A 21690-nucleotide genomic window follows, 5' to 3' on the forward strand; every position below is an offset into this window, starting at 1 on the left:
TCAATTAGTGATTGGTGGTGGTTGAATAAGTGATTTTATGGATGATTTCATGATTTTGGTTGAACTTAGTGAAGTTTTATATTGATATAGGCAACCCTAGGGGAAGACCCTCCTAGAACCTCCCAACCTTGTAGTTATCAGAGTTGGATCTTTCCTCCCAACAGAAATTGAACTCGACTGTTCTCATGAACTCAAGACCTCTGACACACAAAGGTAATCAGCAACCTTAAGCAAATAAGGATGGATGAAGCGACACCACGATTAGGGAACAAGCTAATCGATAAAGTCTGATTTGAATCCTAAGCTATGAACTCAAGAATTCAAGAGTAAGTTCGGTTAAGAACTTGAAGGAAAATTCCTCATGATTTCTGGTTGTAATAATCTGTCCTTACTCAGAATATTCGGTCCGCATAAAGAGCTTAAAGAGCCAGTTCTTTAAGGCTTTCCGATAAGGCCCAATAAGTAATAAAATACTCAACGCCTAACAACTACTAAACTAGACAGTCTTAAAACAACTACCAACTAAGCTAACAAGTATGAGATCATTCCTTCACTTCAAACGTACAAGTGAACAAGGTAACTTCATGGTCCATCAAATCTTCAAACCTAGCTTGCTCCTTGCTTGTATGGTGAATGATCAAGGCTCGTAAAGCTTCCTTCACCTTCTTGGTTCTTGATCTTGTCATCGGACCACCAATGTTGATCAAAGGGTCCTTGACCCAAGGTTGAAGTTGTTGCGTACCGTATCCGCATCATTCCCTCCCCCCTCGAAAGGATTCGTCCTCGAATCTTCAAAGTCTGTATCAAAGTCAAAAGGGGATAGGTCAGACACATTAAAAGATGCGCTTATGCCATACTCACTTGGAAGTTCCAATTTGTATGCATTGTCGTTTATCCTCTCTAGTACACGAAAAGGTCCATCTCCTCTTGGATGTAACTTGGTCCGTCGAGATGCTGGAAACCTTTCCTTCCTCATGTGCACCCAAACCCAATCACCGGGTTCGAATACAACATGTTTTCTACCCTTATTCGCATGTTGTGCATATTGCGCATTTTTCTTCTCAATTTGAGCTCGAACTCTCTCATGCAAGGTCCGAACAGCCTCTGCCTTTTTGACACCATCTGCGCTTAAACACTCATTAACAGGAATAGGTGATAAATCTAGAGGGGTTAGCGGCTGAAACCCATAAACAATTTCAAAAGGAGAATGATTAGTAGTAGAATGAGTGGTTCGGTTATATGCAAACTCAGCAATAGGCAAACATTCTTCCCACTTCTTCAAGTTCTTTTGAACAATGGCTCGAAGTAAAGCACCAAGGGTTCGATTGGTTACCTCAGTCTGACCATCCGTTTGGGGATGACTAGAAGTAGAAAACAGCAACTTAGTTCCCAACTTTCCCCAAAGTGATTTCCAGAAATAGCTTAAGAATTTCACATCCCTATCACTTACAATAGTACGCGGTACTCCATGCAATCTAACCACATCCTTGAAGAATAAATCAGCAACATGGCGCGCATCATTTGTTTTCCTATAAGGGATAAAATGAGCCATTTTAGAAAATCTATCCACTACAACAAGATACTATCCATACCTCTAGAAGATCTTGGTAAACCAATCATAAAATCCATGGATAAGTCTGTCCAAGGAGCATGAGGTACGGGTAGAGGAGTATACAATCCATGAGGGTTACTCCTTGACTTTGCCTGCTTGCACTTTAAACACTTATCACAAATGTTAGCAATGTCACGCCTCATTTTAGGCCAATAGAAGTGTTCATGCAAAATGTCAAGAGTTTTGTCAATACCGAAATGTCCCATCAACCCTCCGCCATGGGCTTCTCTAACAAGTAATTCCCTAAGTGAACAGTTGAGAATACATAGCCGATTTTCTTTGAACAAGAAACCTTCATGCCTATAGAACTTTTGAAATGCAGCATGTTCACAAGCTTGAAACACATTAGAAAAATCGTCATCATGTGCATACAAGTTTTTAATGTGCTCAAAACCAAGTAACTTAGTGCTCATGTTAGTGATCAAAATATACCTTCCAGACAATGCATCCGCAACGACATTATCTTTCCCCTTCTATACTTAATGATATATGGAAAGGAATCAATAAATGCAATCCATTTCGCATGTCTTTTATGCAACTTACCCTGCCCCTTAAGGAATTTAATTGATTCATGATCAGTATGTATCACAAATTTCTTAGGCATAAGATAATGCTGCCACACTTCAAAAGCACGCACAACAGCATATAATTCTTTATCATAAGTAGGGTAATTAAGAGCTCCCCCACTCAACTTCTCACTGAAAAATGCCAACGGCTTATTATTTTGATGTAAGACAGCCCCTATGCCGATCCCACTAGCACACATTCAACTTCAAACGTCAGATCAAAATTAGGCAAAGCAAGAATAGGTGCTGAAATAAACAAATTCTTAAGCTTATTAAACGACTCTTCTTGCTCTTTTCCCCATTGAAACCCCATATTCTTTTTAATTATCTCATTCAAAGGTGCTGCAATAGTACTAAAGTCTTTAACAAATCTCCTATAGAAACTTGCAAGACCATGAAAAGACCTTACCTGAGATACATTGGTTGGAGTCGGCCACTCCATAATGGCCTTTGCCTTGGCGGGATCAATACTTATGCCATTTGCACCAACAATATATCCAAGAAAGTTAACTTCAGGAGTACAAAAGACACATTTTTCCATGTTAGCAAATAGCCTATTTTCACGCAAGGCACTTAAAACAAGTCACAAATGCTGAACATGCTCATCTAAAGACTTGCTAAAGATCAATATATCATCAAAATAAACAACAACAAACTTCCGAAGAAAATGCCTTAAAACATGGTTCATTAATCTCATGAAAGTACTTGGAGCGTTTGTTAAGCCAAAAGGCATCACAAGCCACTCATAAAGACCATACTTTGTTTTGAAAGCAGTTTTCCATTCGTCTCCTTCCTTTATCCTTATTTGATGATAACCAGATCTTAAATCAATTTTAGTGAAAATGATTGCTCCATGCAATTCTTCTAACATATCATCTAACCTAGGAATAGGATGACGATACTTAACAGTAATTTTATTAATTGCACGACTGTAACAGCCCCACCTTCCCCTAAGGCGAACCAAAGGGGTTAGCGGACTGCCTGCCCAACTCTCGCCAGGACTACGGTCAGTTACACGCGATCTAGAACGTATCGGAAAAGTAAAAGCGCGCTCGGACAAGCCACAAGTATCAAAATAACAAAAATAAAAAAAAAACGAAAACAGTGAATAGTGGCTTGGGACAGCAGAATCCGGCCGGAATCTGGCCGGATTCTTGGCCGGATACTGTCCAGTGAGCAAGTTCACGGATTCAAAATTTTCCAAAGCAATCCGGCCGACAATCCGGCCAGTTTCTGGCCGGATTCAGTCCAGTGCCTTTTCGTCAAAAATTTTTCTTTTGCCGATTGCAAGCCGAATCGATCCGAAAGTCACCCAAACATCAACCAAACATAAATACATTGAAATTCAACATTTACAACCACATTGGCATGTCAAAAGCTAGTCATCATGGATACACATATTCGATTTGCCAATCAAAAGATGAACCCAATACACATTAGGGTTTCATGCAAAGAGCTATTCAAAATAGACATATACATGGCTCAATTTGGCAACCAACAAGTATGATCTTCCAAAAGTGATCATTTTCCTGTAAGGAAAACAAATGGAACGGAGTGAGCTAAAGCTCAGTGAGCAACTATCACACAATCAACCAAGATCACTTAAGCATAATCGTTCATTTCAAGTATTCAAATAAGAAGCAAAACAATTCGGTAAAAGGATACGGACGGCTCTCAAGAGCCCCTTTCCACGCTTACATTCTTGATCCAACGTCATTGACCCTCCGTCAATGTTAAAAGTACCAAACCGTAGACCTCTCTTCACTTCCATTCCTTCCACCCAACATACCCCAACCGGGCCTGCACTCCAAGCAGTAACTTTAGATGATACTCGAGTACACCGGAACCAAGGGTCTCATTACCACAAGATTCCCATTTCAGTCCCCGTGGCGAGTCAATTTTCACGACCAAGCCCTCGCTGGCTCGATTCAATTGACCACCAACGGGGTCGAGCTCAGTAGTACAGTAGGGCCGTTGGATACTCGTCCAACCGACACCCAAACAATATCCCATGAATGGAATCCATTAACTCAATATAGCAGTACAGTAATACAGTGAAACGGTAAACAGTCAGTCACAAGAATAAAAGGAATGAGGGCGGTCAAGTACACCCCCACCCTAATCATTTCCAATAGCCAAACAAGCCTTCAAGGCATCACAATCACATATAGCAAAGCCACATTATAAACATCCAAGTGAGTAGTATACTCACCAATTAAGCAAGTGAGGTTTCATGCACCGTCGTCCCTAGTACGTCGTGCACTAACGTCACGCCCTAGAACATGTAAACAAATACCATAAGACTCGATAACGAGTCATAAAGCCAAGCCAATTATAACCCAATAGGGTTTCATATGCATAAACAAGCATAATAGCAAACCAGAAATTTCAGCAAAGGAAACTCATTTGATCCAACAACAAAAACAGTTTTCGCCTCCTAATGCGGTAATGGCACAAAATGCGTTACGCTTATCGGATGAGGGCGTAAGACCCACCATCTCGAAGCTAAAAGACAGGGCTACAACAATGTAGAAGGCCACTCAGTCCAAATCCTAGCACAACTAGGTCAAAAATGCAGAAAACCAACCCAGAACCGTAATTGCAGGTTCCCAAATCACACAATACTGTAATTCGTTCAACTCAGTCTACACAGGTCCAAATGCATTGATTCCAAAGGAATATGATAGCTAAAACATCAAGATACATTTCATCAGAAGACACCAACAGCTAAAACCAAAGTAATTCCAGTCAAAACAGACGATTACAATCGCAGTTCGCACATTCTGATTACCCAGAACAGCAACAGTAAAAACGACATAACTCACTCTACGCTAATCCAAATGACCTGAAATTTTACAGGCATCTCAAACACATCAATACCTACAACTTCTATGTTTTAAGCAAAGGCCAATTCGGCCTCTAACCATATGATCTAAAACCGGACAGAAAAGGGGGTTATGAAACCCTAACTTTTCTCATTTCAATCCAAACCCAAAATTGGTTGCATTTATCACTAATTCACACCTACTAGAGTCTTTATAGACTATTGCCAATCATCAAAGACAGCCACAACATCACATTCATATTAAACCAGAAAATTCCTCAAAAATATAAAAACTTCACCAAATCAACTCAAATCAAGAAATAAATCACACATTCCATCACTCAAGCCACCATTAGGCACAAAATAAGCATCATTAGATATAAGAGGATGTTCAATCATCACTTACCTAGTAAACAAGAGAAGAGGAGTTGTAGACCACCTTAGCTCTTCCAAAAACTTCACCAAACTCACCACTAACACTAAATGGAAAGATTGTATGGAGTGGAAACTAGTTTGTGTGATTGATTTGGATGATTTGAGCTAGTGGAAAGCTTGAAGATTGAAGAAGTTTTCTTCCTTCTTGGCAAGAGAGAGGGCCGGCCACAAGGTGAAAGAAAATGGTGATTTTTTTGTGAAATTTTTAGATATTTAACCAATTTTGGTCAAAAGTCAAAAAAAGTGAATAGTATTCTTAAGTCAAAACCAATCACCAAGTGACACGTGGCACTTCATTAATGCATTCCTATCCTTTCTTTTCTCTCTCACATCAATCATTTCACACACTCTACTTATCTCTTAACACCCGATAAATTTTACACAGTATCCGAAACTTAACCTTATTGGCCGAATTTTTTCGAACTTTTCGCACTAGTGGGGCCCACGTCCATAATCTATCCGTAATTTTTCAAAAACTACCCAATGCTAGAGAAAATCATCTAAAAACTATATTTATCCATAAAATCCACCAAGAAAATATTTCTAAGCCAGAAAATGCAGAAAACATGAAATTAAAGGAAATAAACCCTAGGAAAATTATTAGGGAAAATACGGGTTCTCACAACGACAATATGTACACATTCTCCAAGTCCCTTCTTTCTTAGGCACTAAGATAACTGGAACTGCACAAGGACTAAGAGATTCACGAACCTGTTCTTTTTCAAGGAGGGAGTCGACTTGCCTTTGAATTTCCTTTGTTTCCTCCGGATTTCCTCTATAGGCCGGTCGATTTGGTAGAATTTGTGAGAACCCGTAACTTTTCCATTTTCTAGGTTTTATTATCTTTAATGGCATGTTTTCTGCATTTTCTTGCTTAGAAAAAATTTCTAGATAATTTTTATGAGTAAATAGAGTTTTTAGGTGATTTTTCTAGTATCGAATAGTTATTGAGAAATTAAGAGTATATATCGGACGTGGGACCCGCTAGTGCAGAAAATTCGGAAAAATTCGACCAACTAGGTTAAGTTTCGGATACTGGATTTACATTATCGGGTGCTAAGAGATAATTAGAGGTTACCCAAGTGGATTGGTGTGTGAGGAACAAAGAGATAGAGATGCATTAAATAGGGTGACAAGTGTCACCATAAGATTAATTCTTAAGTTTGACTACTATTCATAACTTTACCATTTAATTAAAATTGGCCAACAATCATCTTCATTTCTCATCCTCTTGGCCGAATTTCTTAGGGAGAAAAAGAGAGAAAAGCTTCCAATTTTTGCCTTCATTTCTTGCTCAAATCTACCAAATCAACCACTTAATCTTGCTTTTGATGCAATTTTATGGATTATATCTTGATTTTTGGTTGAATTGGTGAAGTTTTATAATTATTGGTGATATTTCTGTTTTCATATGAATATGATTATGTGGTCATGTATGATGATTGGAAATGATAGTTAAGGAAGCTGGAAGGTGGAAAAAGTGGTTAATTGCAAGCAATTTCTGTTTTGGAAAGAAAATTGGAAAGTTAGGGTTTCTTTGATTTACATTCTGCCTGGCATTGTATCTCATAGTTAGAGGCCGAATTGGCCTTGGGTTAGAACATGAAAGTTGTAGGGAATGATATTTTAGATATGCCTAAAAAATTTCAGGTCAATCGGAGTAGCGTAACTTGAGAAAAGATGGAATTACCCTTGCTGCCCTGGTTTTACCCGAATTTGAGAATTGCTTCTGTAATGGATTATTTTGGCTGGGAATGCTTCGGAATTAATTGTTGAGGCCTTCTGATGAATTTTAACCCTGTTTCTTAGCTTTCGGATGGCTTTGGAATTACTGGATTTGGACTTAGTTAGCCTGATTTGTGATGTTTGCACCAGAATGCGATTTGTGAATCTATTTTTACGGTTCTGGTGTAGTATATTGCATTTTTGACCTGGTTACACTCGAAACTGTGCTGAGTGACCTTCTGAAATATTGTAGCCCTATCTCTTAGCTTCGAAACGGTGTATCTTACACCTCCATCCGATAATCGTAGTGCCATTGGTACCAAAACCGTAAAATGATGTCAAAAACTATTTTTTTTGGGTTAACACTTAACTCCATTTCCGGATTTTTCTGGTTTCCTCTAATGTTTATGTATGCTTATGGAACCCTATTTCGGTAGTATTTGGCATTGGTTTATGACTTGTAATCGAGTCTTATTGTGCTTATTGGAATATTTTAGGGCTTGACTTTCCTTTCCGGTCATTTTCCTAGCTAAATTTTGTACTTGAATGACTTTAAGCCTAGTGAACGGCTTTTGGAAATGAGATTATTTTTGTACGAGATGTTGGGACTGATTTGAGGAAATAATGAAGCCATGACGGCTGGAAAAGTAAACAAATTTAGGGGAAATGCTGTCCAATTTTCTAGGCCGTTTGGTTCCTTTAAGTTTGAATTGCCTTTTGGTAGAAATGAAGGGCTTTTGGGTTGTTTGAGCCTAGGTCTTCATGTTACCTTTTCGTTTGCAAAAATCATGTTTTACACCCTTGCATTAGTAATTATTTGGTGAGGCATACGATTGGTAGTCGAGCCTCACATGTGCATTCTGTATACTCGATTTTTGAAAGTGAAACCTTCAATTGTTTTACTTTGATTATTTTAGGGTTTCTTGGTGATTAAAGCTCTCTTTTGGGCAAAAACTTTTGAGGTATCTGTACTGACACCGGTGAGTGTACCACTCCCCCTCATTTGTTGTTTAACTCGGTTTCTGTACATGCAATCTGTGATATGAATTATTGAACTATCTGGTTATTTTGATTGAGACGAGGGTGTACTTTATCACACTCGTTCTCTTGTCTGTTCATATGCCAATTTTGAGTGCGTATCTGAATCTGGTATCTGTATCTGGTATCTGTATCTGTATCTGTTCTGACATCGTTTGGAAGCTTGTATCCAACGACCTTTCTGTGACCTTTGAGCTCAACCCCTGTGGCTAATTATTCGAGTCGGGCCGGCAAGGGTCTGGTCGATTAGATAACGAACCACGGTAGTCTGTTTTGGGATCTTTGGGTAGTGAGACCCTTGATTCCGGTATACTCGAGTATTACCATTTCTGATCTGATTGGATTTCGGGCCCGGTAGGGGTATGTGAGGTGGAAGGAATCGGAGAAAGTGGAGTCTACGGTATTGGTTACTCCTTTAGCGTTGACGGAGTGTCAACTATTATTTCGATCAAGCTTCGGTGACGCAAATGGGAATTTGGCTCCTGAGAGCCACCTGTATCCTTCCTATTTGAATCATTGGTTCCTTTACTTTACATCTGGCATGTGTACCTGATTTGTTAAATGTGAAATGCCATGATTTTACTGCTATATGTCTGGTACCTCATTGAGCGCACCCTTTCTGTTCCTTTTGTTTTCCTTACAGGAAAATAAATCCTTTTGGACTGGATTTGATAGTTGGTTGCCGAATTGAGCTAGATGGGCATATCTTTTGTATAGCTCATTGATTGAAACCCTAAATGTACTTTTGGGTCCGTTTCTCTTTTGATTTGGCAAACTGTATATGTATCAACTTTTGAATAACTTTTGTATACTTGGATTGTATATGGTTGCTTGATGTTTTTGACGTGTCGATTACTATTCATGGCCGACTCTGTTTTCATTTTTTTTTTATTTTGACATTTTGACTTGTTTACGCGCGTTTGTAAGTTCCGGAACGCATTAGATCGCTCTAAACTGACCGTTAGTCCTGGCGAGAGCTGGGTAGGCAGTCCGCTAACCCCTTTGGTTCGCCTTAGGGGAAGGTAGGGCTGTCACAGGTGGTATTAGAGCTGCTTCGCGTGGTCTCTGCGCGGAGTGAGCTTGGGGCCAAGTGGTGTTATGGTCCTGCTTTCGTGAATGCGTCGAAAGGTATAAGTGCTCTTTTGAGCATAAGCTATGAACTGTGCATGTTATAAGTGTAAGGATCATTATCATGGGACTTGAGGAAGCTAGGTATGTATGTCGGGTAGGAATCTAGAATATGGATGATTTACTCTTGGGACCGGCCGGCTCGAGTTGTGAATTATCTTTGTTTAGATTCTTGGACCTGAGTACAAAAGGGTGGAGTGCGCTAGACCAAGGGTCTGTATCTTGATTGAATCTGAGGTAAGTTTTGATGGCCAAGGACAAGGCACGAAAGATCTTTATATTGGACCTAGTACTAGTCGGATCGAGAGGGTTGAATCTGGAAGTGTTATCATTGACTAATCTCATACTAGTCCGGCTAGGGTTTTCTAGAAGGTGACTAGCCTGTAGGGTACCTTGAGACATTCACACCTAAGACCTATTTTCTTTGCTATGACTGCTATGACTGTGAGGACTTGATAAGCATTTATTTGATCTGAGATGGCCTAACTGCAATGATCTAGGTCTCTACCTCACTTTGGATATCTGATGCCCGTAGCTTGGTCCTCGACGGACGACCCTTGCCTCTATTTCCTTGAGACCTATCCACTAATGTCCTGTATGAACTTGGCTTGATGATGAGAGTACCAAGATTAAGAGTTATGGAAGTAGGTAGGGAGATTGTGAAAACAAAGATGTGGCATAAGGGGTGAAATCTTGATATACGATGTATGTTGTAAGGTTTCAATATGTATATACGTGATACGTGGTAAAGTAGCATAAGATATTGTCCTGACTAGGTTCTACTTTCCGCCTATTTGGATCGAAAGTGCCGACTCGGGTGAATTCCCTAGAGCAACTTCAGGTCTCTGACTCGTCTGGGGACGTAGAAGGTACGATCCGTTGGGTACCTTAGGTTTTGATAGATTCCGTTGATAAGAAAAATTTCGAGGGCGAAATTCTTTTAAGGGGGAGAGAGTGTGAGAACCCGTAACTTTTCCATTTTCTAGGTTTTATTATCTTTAATGGCATGTTTTCTGCATTTTCTTGCTTAGGAAAAATTTTTAGATAATTTTTATGAGTAAATAGAGTTTTTAGGTGATTTTTCTAGTATCGAATAGTTTTTGAGAAATTAAGAGTATATATCGGACGTGGGACCCGCTAGTGCAGAAAATTCGAAAAAATTCGGCCAACTAGGTTAAGTTTCGGATACTGGGTTTATATTATCGGGTGCTAAGAGATAATTAGAGGTTACCCAAGTGGATTGGTGTGAGAGGAACAAAGAGATAGAGATGCATTAAATAGGGTGACAAGTGTCACCATAAGATTAATTCTTAAGTTTGACTACTATTCATAACTTTACCATTTAATTAAAATTGGCCAAAAATCATCTTCATTTCTCATCCTCTTGGCCGAATTTCTTAGGGAGAAAAAGAGAGAAAAGCTTCCAATTTTTGCCTTCATTTCTTGCTCAAATCTACCAAATCAACCACTTAATCTTGCTTTTGTTCCATAGAAAACCTTAAGTGAGTGATTGTGAGGTGATTGGTGAAGTTGTTTGGAAAGCTAAGGTGACTAGTTGCTCTCTCTCTTGTGTTGCTAAGGTGAGTTGTGAAGGAACCCCTCTCCTCCCTCTAATGATGTTTAATTCATGAATTGTGGTAGTATAAGATGCAATTTTATGGATTATATCTTGATTTTTGGTTGAATTGGTGAAGTTTTATAATTATTGGTGATATTTCTGTTTTCATATGAATATGATTATGTGGTCATGTATGATGATTGGAAATGATAGTTAAGGAAGCTAGAAGGTGGAAAAAGTGGTTAATTGCAAGCAATTTCTATTTTGGAAAGAAAATTGGAAAGTTAGGGTTTCTTTGATTTACATTCTGCCTGGCACTGTAACTCACAGTTAGAGGCCGAATTTGTGAGAACCCGTATTTTTCCTTAATGTTTTTCCTAGGGTTTTTCCCCTTTAATGGCATGTTTTCTGCATTTTCTGGCGTAGGAAAATTTTCTTGGTGGATTTTATGAGTAATTATAGTTTTTAGATGATTTTTCTAGCATTGGGTAGTTTTTGAAAAAATTACGGATAGATTATGGACGTGGGCCCCACTAGTGCGATAAGTTCGGAAAAATTCGGCCAATTAGGTTAAGTTTTGGATACTGAGTGAAATTTATCGGGTGTTAAGAGATAAGTGGAGGATGTGAAGTGATTGATGTGAGAGGAAACAAAAGGATAGAAATGCATTTAATAGAGTGACAAGTGTCACACTTCCATTGGTTGAAGCCTAAGACAACTATTCACCTTTTTGACCTTTCTTACCCTTGGATTAAATATCTCAAAAATTGACTAAAAATTCACTCTTTCTTTCTCCATGTTGGCCGACCACCTTAAGCTCAAGAAGAAAGAAAACTTCTCCAATTTTAAGCTTCCAACTAGCTCAAATCATCCAAACCAATTGCTTAAACTTGTTTCTACTCCATAAAATCCCTCCATTTGGTGCTAGTAAGTGATATTTTGGAAGTGTTCAAGGAAGCTATGGTGTTCTACAATTCCTTTTCTCTTGTTTACTAGGTAAGTGGTGATTGAACTTCCTCCTACACCTAATGATGCTTAATTTGTGCCTAGTGGTGGCTAAAGTGCTGAAATTTGTGGTTTATTTCTTGGTTTGAGATGAATTGGTTAAGTTTTTCTTTTATTGAGGAATTTTCTGGTTTAATGTGATCATGATGTTGTGGTTATCTATGATGGTTGGTAATGAAGGGTAATGACTCTAGTAGGTGTAAATGATTGGTAATTGCAACCAATTTTGGATTTGGAAGGAAAATGTGAAAAGTTAGGGTTTCATAACCCCCTTTCTGTCCGGTTTTGGGTCATATGGTTAGAGGCCGAATTGGCCTTTTCTTAAAACATGAAAGTTGTATGTATTGATGTTTTTGAGGTGCCTGTAAAATTTCAGGTCATTTGGAGTAGTGTAGAGTGAGAAATGTCGATTTTACTGTTGCTGTTCTGGGTTGATCAGAATGTGCGAACTGCGTCTGAAATTGGCTGTTTTGACTGGAATTGCTTTGGATTTGATTGTTGGTGTCTTCTGATGAAATGTATCTTGATGTCTTAGCTATCTCATGCCTTTGGAATCAATGAATTTGGACCTGTATAGACTGAGTTAGACTAATTACAGCATAGTGTGATTTGTAAACCTGCAATTACGGTTCTGGTTTGGTATTTCGCATATTTGACCTAGTTGTGCTAGGATTTGGACTGAGTGGCCTTCTACATTGTTGTAGCCCTGTCTTTTAGCTTCGAGATGGTGGGTCTTGCACCCTCATCCGATAAGCGTAACGCATTTTGTGCCATTACCGCAAAAGGAGGATGAAAACTGTTTTTTTGTTAAGGTCAAGTTAGTGCATTGCTGAAATTTCTGGTTTTCTATAATGCTTATATATGCATATGAAACCCTATTGGGGTTGTGAATGGCATGGCTTTATGACTCGTTATCGAGTCTCATTGTATTTGTTTACGTGTTTTAGGACGTGACGGTGGTTCACGATATTCTCTTGACGGAAGTGCATGAAACAACACTTAATTGATAAGTGAGTATACTACTCACTTGAATGTTACAATGTGGCTTTGCTATATGTGATTTTGATGCCTTGAAGGCTTATTTGGCTATTGGAATTGATTGAGGTGAGGGTGTACTTGACCGCCCTCACCCCTTGCGATACCGTTAATGACTGTTTACCGCTTCACTGATATACTGCACTTGCTATATGAGATATTGAATTCATTTCATGAAAAACTGATTTGGTGTCGTTTGGACGAGTATCCAACGGCCTTACTGTACTACTGAGCTCAACCTCGTCGGTAGTCAATTGAATCGAGCCGGCGAGGGCTTGGTCGTGAAAATTGACATGCCACGGGGACTGTACAGGGGAATCTTGTAGTAATGAGACTCTTGATTCCGGTAAACTCGAGTATTACCAAAAGCTACTGATTGGAGTGCGAGCCCGGTTGGGGTATGTTTGGTGGAAGGGATGGGAGTGAAGTGGGTTCTACGGTTGGTACTCATAAACGTTGACGGAGAGTGAATGAGATTGGATCAAGAATGTAAGCATGGAAATGGGCTCCTGAGAGCCGTCCGTATCCTTTTGCCGACTTGTTTTATTCTTTAATTGTGTACTTGAAATGAAAGGTTGTGCTATATGCTCTTTGTTGCTTATGTGGTAGTAACTCACTGGGCTTAAGCTCATTCCGTTCCATTTGTTTTCCTTACAGGAAATGACCACTTTTGGAAAAGGTTGTGTTAGTTGGTTGTCAAGTTGAGCTCCTGTAAATGTTTTTGAATAGCTCTTTGAATGAAACCCTAATGTGTATTGGGTTCAATTTCTTTTGATTGGCAAACCGAACATGTATATCCATGATGAATCGTTTTGATATGCCGCTTTGGTTGGTTGACATGTGGTTGGATTTCGGATTAACTCGTATTTCAAACGGCAAAAGAAAAATTTGGCTACTCTCGGCCTAGTATCCGGATTCGGACATGGCCGGTACTGTTCATCGTCGGCTTCGATTTTTTTTTCGTTTTTTTTTGTTTTGTGATTTTGACTTGTTTACGCGCGTGGGTATGTTCCGGAACGTATTAGATCGACGTGAACTGATCCGTAGTCCTGGCGAGAGCTGGGCAGGCAGTCCGCTAACCCCCTTGGTTCGCCTTTGGGGAAAGTGAGGCTGTCACAGAATTGGCCTTGGGTTAAAACATGAAAGTTGTAGGGAATGATATTTTAGAGATGCCTACAAAATTTCAGGTCAATCGGAGTAGCGTAACTTGAGAAAAGATGGAATTACCCTTGCTGCCCTGGTTTTACCCGAATTTGAGAATTGCTTCTGTAATGGGTTATTTTGGTTGGGACTGCTTCGGAATTAGTTGTTGAGGCCTTCTGATGAATTGTAGCCCTGTTTCTTAGCTTTCGGATGGCTTTGGAATTACTGGATTTGGACTTAGGTAGCCTGATTTATGATGTTTACACCAGAATGCGATTTGTGAATCTGTTTTTACGGTTCTGGTGTAGTATATTGCATTTTTGACCTGGTTACACTCGAAACTGGGCTGAGTGACCTTCTGTAACATTGTAACCCTATCTCTTAGCTTCGAAACAGTGTATCTTGTACCTCCATCTGATAATCGTAGTGCCATTGGTACCAAAACCGTAAAATGATGTCAAAAACTTTTTTTTGGGTTAACACTTAACTCCATTTCCGGATTTTTCTGGTTTCCTCTAATGCTTATGTATGCTTATGGAACCCTATTTCGGTAGTATTTGGCATTGGTTTATGACTTGTAATCGAGTCTTATTGTGCTTATTGGAATATTTTAGGGCTTGACTTTCCTTTCCGGTCATTTTCCTAGCTAAATTTTGTACTTGAATGACTTTAAGCCTAGTGAACGGCTTTTGAAAATGAGATTATTTTTGTACGAGATGTTGGGATTGATTTGAGGAAATAATGAAGCCATGACGGCTGGAAAAGTAAGCAAATTTAGGGGAAATGCTGTCCAATTTTCTAGGCCGTTTGGTTCCTTTAAGTTTGAATTGCCTTTTGGTAGAAATGAAGGGCTTTTGGGTTGTTTGAGCCTAGGTCTTCATGTTACCTTTTCGTTTCCAAAAATCATGTTTTGCACCCTTGCATTAGTAATTATTTGGCGAGGCATACGACTGGTAGTCGAGCCTCACATGTGCATTCTGTATACTCGATTTTTGAAAGTGGAACCTTCAATTGTTTTACTTTGATTATTTTAGGGTTTCTTGGTGATTAAAGCTCTCTTTTGGGCAAAAACTTTTGAGGTATCTGTACTGACACTGGTGAGTGTACCACTCCCCCTCACTTGTTGTTTAACTCGATTTCTGTACATGCAATCTGTGATATGAATTATTGAACTATCTGGTTATTTTGATTGAGACGAGGGTGTACTTTATCACACTCGTTCTCTTGTCTATTCATATGCCAATTTTGAGTGCATATCTGAATCTGCTATCTGTATCTGGTATCTGTATCTGTATCTGTATCTGTTCTGACATCGTTTGGAAACTTGTATCCAACGACCTTTCTGTGACCTCTGAGCTCAACCCCTGTGGCTAGTTATTCGAGTCGGGCCGACAAGGATCTGGTCGATTAGATAACGAACCACGGTAGTCTGTTTTGGGATCTTTGGGTATTGAGACCCTTGATTCCGGTATACTCGAGTATTACCATTTCTGATCTGATTGGATTTCGGGCCCGGTAGGGGTATGTGTGGTGGAAGGAATCGGAGAAAGTGGAGTCTACGGTATTGGTTACTCCTTTAGCGTTGACGGAGTGTCAACTATTATTTCGATCAAGTTTCGGTGACGCAAATGAAAATTTGGCTCCTGAGAGCCACCTGTATCCTTCCTATTTGAATCATTGGTTCCTTTACTTTACATTTGGCATGTGTACCTGATTTGTTAGATGTGAAATGCCATGATTTTTCTGCTATATGTCTGGTACTTCATTGAGCGTAAGCTCACCCCTTTCTGTTCCTTTTGTTTTCCTTACAGGAAAATAAATCCTTTTGGACTGGATTTGATAGTTGGTTGCCGAATTGAGCTAGATGGACATATCTTTTGTATAGCTCCTTGATTGAAACACTAAATGTACTTTTGGGCCTGTTTCTCTTTTGATTTGGCCAACCATACATGTATCCACTTTTGAATAACTTTTGTATGCTACTTTGGATTGTATATGCTTAATTTCAATATGTAAATATTTGCTTGATGTTTGGTTGGGTTTTGACGTGTCGGTTACTATTCATGGCCGACTCTGTTTTCATTTTTTTTATTTTGATATTTTGACTTGTTTACGCGCGTTTGTAAGTTCCGGAACGCATTAGATCGCTCTAAACTGAACCGTTAGTCCTGGCGAGAGTTGGGCAGGTAGTCCGCTAACCCTTTTGGTTCGCCTTAGGGGAAGGTGGGGCTGTCACAAAATTGCTCTAGGAACAAAGTTGATTTGATGTTCAATGCCTCGAATTGGAGGTAATCCTTTCGGTAGTTCCTCTAGAAACACATCCTTGAATTCCTGCAAAAGAGAGTAGATTGCACTAGGAAGAGAATCGGTTAGGCCTAGTGTGTAAAAAGAAGAATAATCAGCTTCCCTATACAGAAGTACTATGAGAAGAATTTGTGCATTCAAAGCCCTATCTACCTCACGCACACTTGCATAGGAACTCCTTTTTTTCACTTTCAAGCTCTCGGCCTCATTGAGTTTTTTTCCACTCGAATTTTCTTTTTCACTCAACTCGGCCTCTACTTTCTTTTTCCTCTCATTCTCTCTCTCATTCTGCTTTTTCTTTGCCTTTTTCGGTTGTCTTTTCTCTCTTTCTTTTCTCAAATGTAATTGTTCTTCATACACTTGTGTAGGTGTCAAGGGTGAAAGAGTGATTTTGAGGTTGTGCATAATGAACTTATACTTATTGGTAAGTCCAATATGATCAGCCTGTCTATCATACTCCCAAGGACACCCTAACAAGACATGACTAGCATGCATAGGAATTACATCACATAAAATTTGGTCATTGTATCGACCAATAGAAAAAGCAATTAAGGCCTGTTTGGTCACCTTGACTTCCCCCCCATCATTTAACCAAGACAATCTATATGATTTCGGGTGATAAGTCCATGGAATGTGGTTTTGCTCCACAAAATCAGCGGCTACACAATTAGTACAAAAACCACTATCAATGATCATAAGACATATCTCATCTCCAATTTTGCATCTTGTATGAAAGATGTTGGTTCGTTGGAGATCATCTTCTTGAGCTTGTGCATTAAGCACTCTCATAGTCACCATAGTTCGTGCTACGGGGTCCTCCTCTATCTCAACCATGTCATCATCCTTCCCTTCTTCTTCAAGCGGTGGCGTGTCCGCATATTCCTCATCTCCTTCGCTTTGCCACACTCCTTCTTCATTCATGTACATGATGCTCCGATTAGGGCATTGAGCCATGAGGTGGCCAATTCCTTTGCATTTGAAACATGCCTTTGGCTGGTTGGTAGATGTATTTGCCCCTGGAAGAGTCGGCCGCGGGATTGGTTTAGAAGAAGTTGCACTCAGATGGGACGGTTGTTCCATCCGCTTGTTTTCCCTCTCTCTATTACCTTGCCTTGGCCAAGCATTGGATGTTGGCAATTGATTTCTTTTCCAAGGAGTGGAAGAGGATGTAGTGGTTCGGCCACTAGGTGTCGTTAGAGGTAAGGCTTGCTTTTCTACCTTCTCTGCATAAGACACCATTTGTTGAAGTTCAAAGTGGTCTTGAAGCTCAACCTTCTTCCTAATTTCAGGATTTAATCCATTAAGGAACCTCGCCATGGTTGCTTCCGGATCCTCTTGTACATTGGCCCTTATCATCGCTACCTCCATTTGTTTGTCGTACTCATCAACCGAATTAGAACCTTGAGTGAGTCGTTGGAGCCGATTGTACAAGTCTGTGGTATAATGGAAGGGTACAAATCGTTTCCTCATCACTTGCTTCATTTCAGTCCAAGTGTCAATTGGTTGTTCCCTATTTCTTCTCCTTGTGGCACATACTTGCTCCCACCAAATAGATGCATAATCTTGAAATTCAATAGCTGCAAGTTTCACCTTTTTCTCTTCAGAGTAATTGTGGACTTCAAACACTTGCTCAACTCGCCTAACCCAATCCAAGTAAGATTCAGGATCATTTTTCCCATGAAAGGTAGGCATCTTGGTCTTGATAGAACCAAGATTGTCATCGGTTCTCCTAGGTCGGTCTCGACCTTCCCTCGCTCCCCTTCGGCTTTTTCTTGATCGAAAGGAGGTGTTAGAATGATATCCCTCATCATCCGCATCATGATCAGCACTCTGAACACTCGAAGCCCTATGGTGTGTATCTCCGGTACCTCGCATCTCAATGGCAGCCAACCTGTCGTATATTTGTGTCATTGCAAATTCATGTCTCTCCGCTTGTTTTTGAAGAGCTTGGAGCACCAGTTTGAGTGACACGTCGGTCTCTGACGGCTCAGGCATGTTCCCCTCTTGAGACATATTGTCCAACCTGCAAAACAAGTGTATCCTAGTCTACCTTGCAAGCACTCGTGTATCACTCAAGGAAACGCACTCACTCTCAATTTTCCTTCTCGAAGTTCTTAAAACAACTCAAACTCTCAAAAATTCCAGAATTAATGACTCTATAAGCAAGTAACAAGACACAAAGCAGAAATTTGCAAATCTTAGAAAAACTCTACCAGAAGCTGAAACTTTTTTTTTTGAGCTGTTGTTTTGCTGAGTTTCTGGTCAATACTTTGGAGGGTAAATGGTGCTTCTAGAGTGCTCAAATAATGTATGAATCAGTCCTCAAATTTCAGGGAAATCGGCTCGCAAAGACTAGCTCAACCGATTTTAGAAACCCAAGAATTTAAAGGCGGTTTGGCTAAGGTGTTTGTGGCGGTTTAGGTTTGGGTTTGGAAACTGATTTGGGGGTGTTTGGGGTCTGGTTAGGTCGCTTGGGGTTGTTGGAATTCAATTAAGATTGGGAACTCAAGAATTGGAAACCAATCAAGATTTGGCGACTCAAGTTTTGGGAAACCAATCAAGATTTGGAGACTAATCAAGAATTGGAAACCAATCAAGAATTGGAAACTCAAGATTTGGGATACTTGATTTCCTTTGTGTGAGAGCCGATTCCTTCTCTTCTTCATTTTTTTTTTTCGTTCTCTTTTTTTTTTTTTTTTTTTTGGCTTTTTTTCAAGGAACACAAATTCAGGTCACACCAACAAGTTCAAGAAAACGGATGAAAGGTTATGCAAATTCCAAGAAGACCCTAGTTCTTGATTTATTGTTCAAGAACGTTCAAAACAAGACTTCGTGGTCCAAGAACTTCAAGAATTTGTTCAAGAAGCTCAAGAACTTTCCCAAATTACGTTGTGGTGTTTAGGGTTTGCAAGAACAACAACCAATACTCAAGAAATAGGCAAAACAGAATTTCAGCAATACTCAAAAGAAAATTCCAGCAATACTCTAGCAACTTGGACACTAAAACAATATAAGGTACGTGACTCTTTTTTTTTGTTTTTTTAAACCCTAACAACCCAAACACAAGTATAACAACCCAAGAACTTGGACAGAAAACACAAAAAGCAACACCCAAACAGATTTTTTTTTTTGACTCGATGTATATATATACAGTATATATATATATATTTTTTTTTTGAAAAAAAAAGACACAAACTAACAAGATATGAACAACTTCAATTAAAAGGGAATTAACCTGATGCTCTGATTACCAACTGATGAGCAACCCTAGGGGAAGACCCTCGTAGAACCTCCCAACCTTGTAATTATCAGAGTTGGATATTTTCTCCCAACAGAAATTGAACTCGATTGTTCTCATGAACTCAAGACCTCTGACACACAAACGTAATCAACAACCTTAAGCAAATAAGGATGGATGAAGCGACACCACGATTTGGGAACAAGCTAATCGATAAAGTCTGATTTGAATCCTAAGCTATGAACTCAAGAATTTAAGAGTAAATTCGATTAAGAACTTGAAGGAAAATTCCTCACGATTTCTGGTTGTAATCATCTGTCCTTTCGCTCATACAATAGGTGCCTTTTATAGGTTAAAACTAGGGCAAATCCGGCCCACATAAACCTGGAACAGGAATTCGGTCCGCATAAAGAGCCAGCTCTTTAAGGCTTCCCGATAAGGCCCAATAAGTAATAAAATAGCCAACTCTTTAAGGCTTCCCGATAAGGTCCAATAAGTAATAAAATACTCAACGACTAACAACTACTAAACTAGGCAGTCTTAAGACAACTACCAACTAAGCTAACAAGTATGAGATCATTCTTTCACTTCAAACGTACAATTGAACAAGGTAACTTCATGGTCCATCAAATCTTCAAACTTAGCTTGCTCCTTGCTTGTATGGTGAATGATCAAGGCTCGTAAAGCTTCCTTCACCTTCTTGGATCTTGATCTTGTCATCGGACCACCAATGTTGACCAAAGGATCCTTGACCCAAGATTGAAGTTGTTGCACACCCGTATCCGCATCAAAAGGTCTACCAAGTATAATTGGCATGTTAACATCCTCTTCGATGTCAAGAACCACAAGATCAACAATAATTATGAAAATTCTAACCTTTATTAACACATTTTTAAGCACACCAAGAGGATACTTAATTGACTTATTTGCTAATTGCAAGCAAATGCTAGTTCGCTTAAGTTCACTTAAATCAAGTGTTTAAACAACACACAATGGAATTAATGAAACACTTGCATCCAAATTACACAAAATATTGAAAAATTAATGTTACCGATAAAGGAATCAGAAAATTGCCTAGATCCTTCAACTTTAGAGGGAGATTATTTTGTATCAATGCACCATCAATGCTATTGTCTAGTGATCCCCCAATTGCCTCTTCTTTGATATGATCTCCTTTAGAAACTTGGCACAGGATGGAATTTGAGCAATAGCATCTACAAAAGAAATTTTAATATGAAATTGTTTAAACATTTTAACAAACTTCTCAAACTCCTTGTCCAATCCACTTTGCTTGAATCTTCTAGGAAATGGTATGAGAAGTATAGTCACATTGGTTTTAAGAGGCAATTCTTCCTCATCTACAACTTTCTTCTTGCCTTTTCCCCCCACACTTACCTTTTTGTTATCACTCAAATTTCTATTTTCTTTTTTATTTTCTTCTTTTTCAAGCTCAACACGAGGGAACATCTAATCCAAACTCTTCTTGGTTTCTAGGGTTAATGGTATTAGCAATTTGATCGAGTTGGACCTCTACATTTCTATAATTTGAGGTTAATTGGTCCATCCTTCCCTCTTCCCTCTAGTCTTTCAATTCTCTCTGAGGTGGTCTTAGCTAATCTATTCATATTTCTATTAGTTGTATTAACTATTCTTTCAATGGCCAACTCCCATGAAGGTTTGGATTCAAAGGGTGCTTGCTTTGATTGAAAATCTAGTGGATTGGTTGGTCCTTGTTGATTTTCTTGATACCTCAACCCAAAATTTGGATGATTCCTACACCCTTGATTACAAATGTTAGAATAAGGGTTGTTTTGATTCGGACAATTGAAATTATTCATATATTGTACTCGCTCAAAATTAACACAATTAGTGTTATCGTGATTTCCTTTACAAAGAGTACAACATGCTACACTAACATTACAATTTGGACCAACCTTGCCTTGTCCATTTAGCATTTCACCATATTTTCCATTTTTACACTTAAAATGTTTAAAGCATCCAATTCATACATACCTACATGTCTTCTATTGCTACCCATCTCATTGGCTCATTGGTAGTTATTGCCACCATTTCTTCAAT

This window comes from Coffea eugenioides, chromosome 4, assembly GCF_003713205.1.
Source record: "Coffea eugenioides isolate CCC68of chromosome 4, Ceug_1.0, whole genome shotgun sequence".
Taxonomy (NCBI): Eukaryota; Viridiplantae; Streptophyta; class Magnoliopsida; order Gentianales; family Rubiaceae; genus Coffea; species Coffea eugenioides.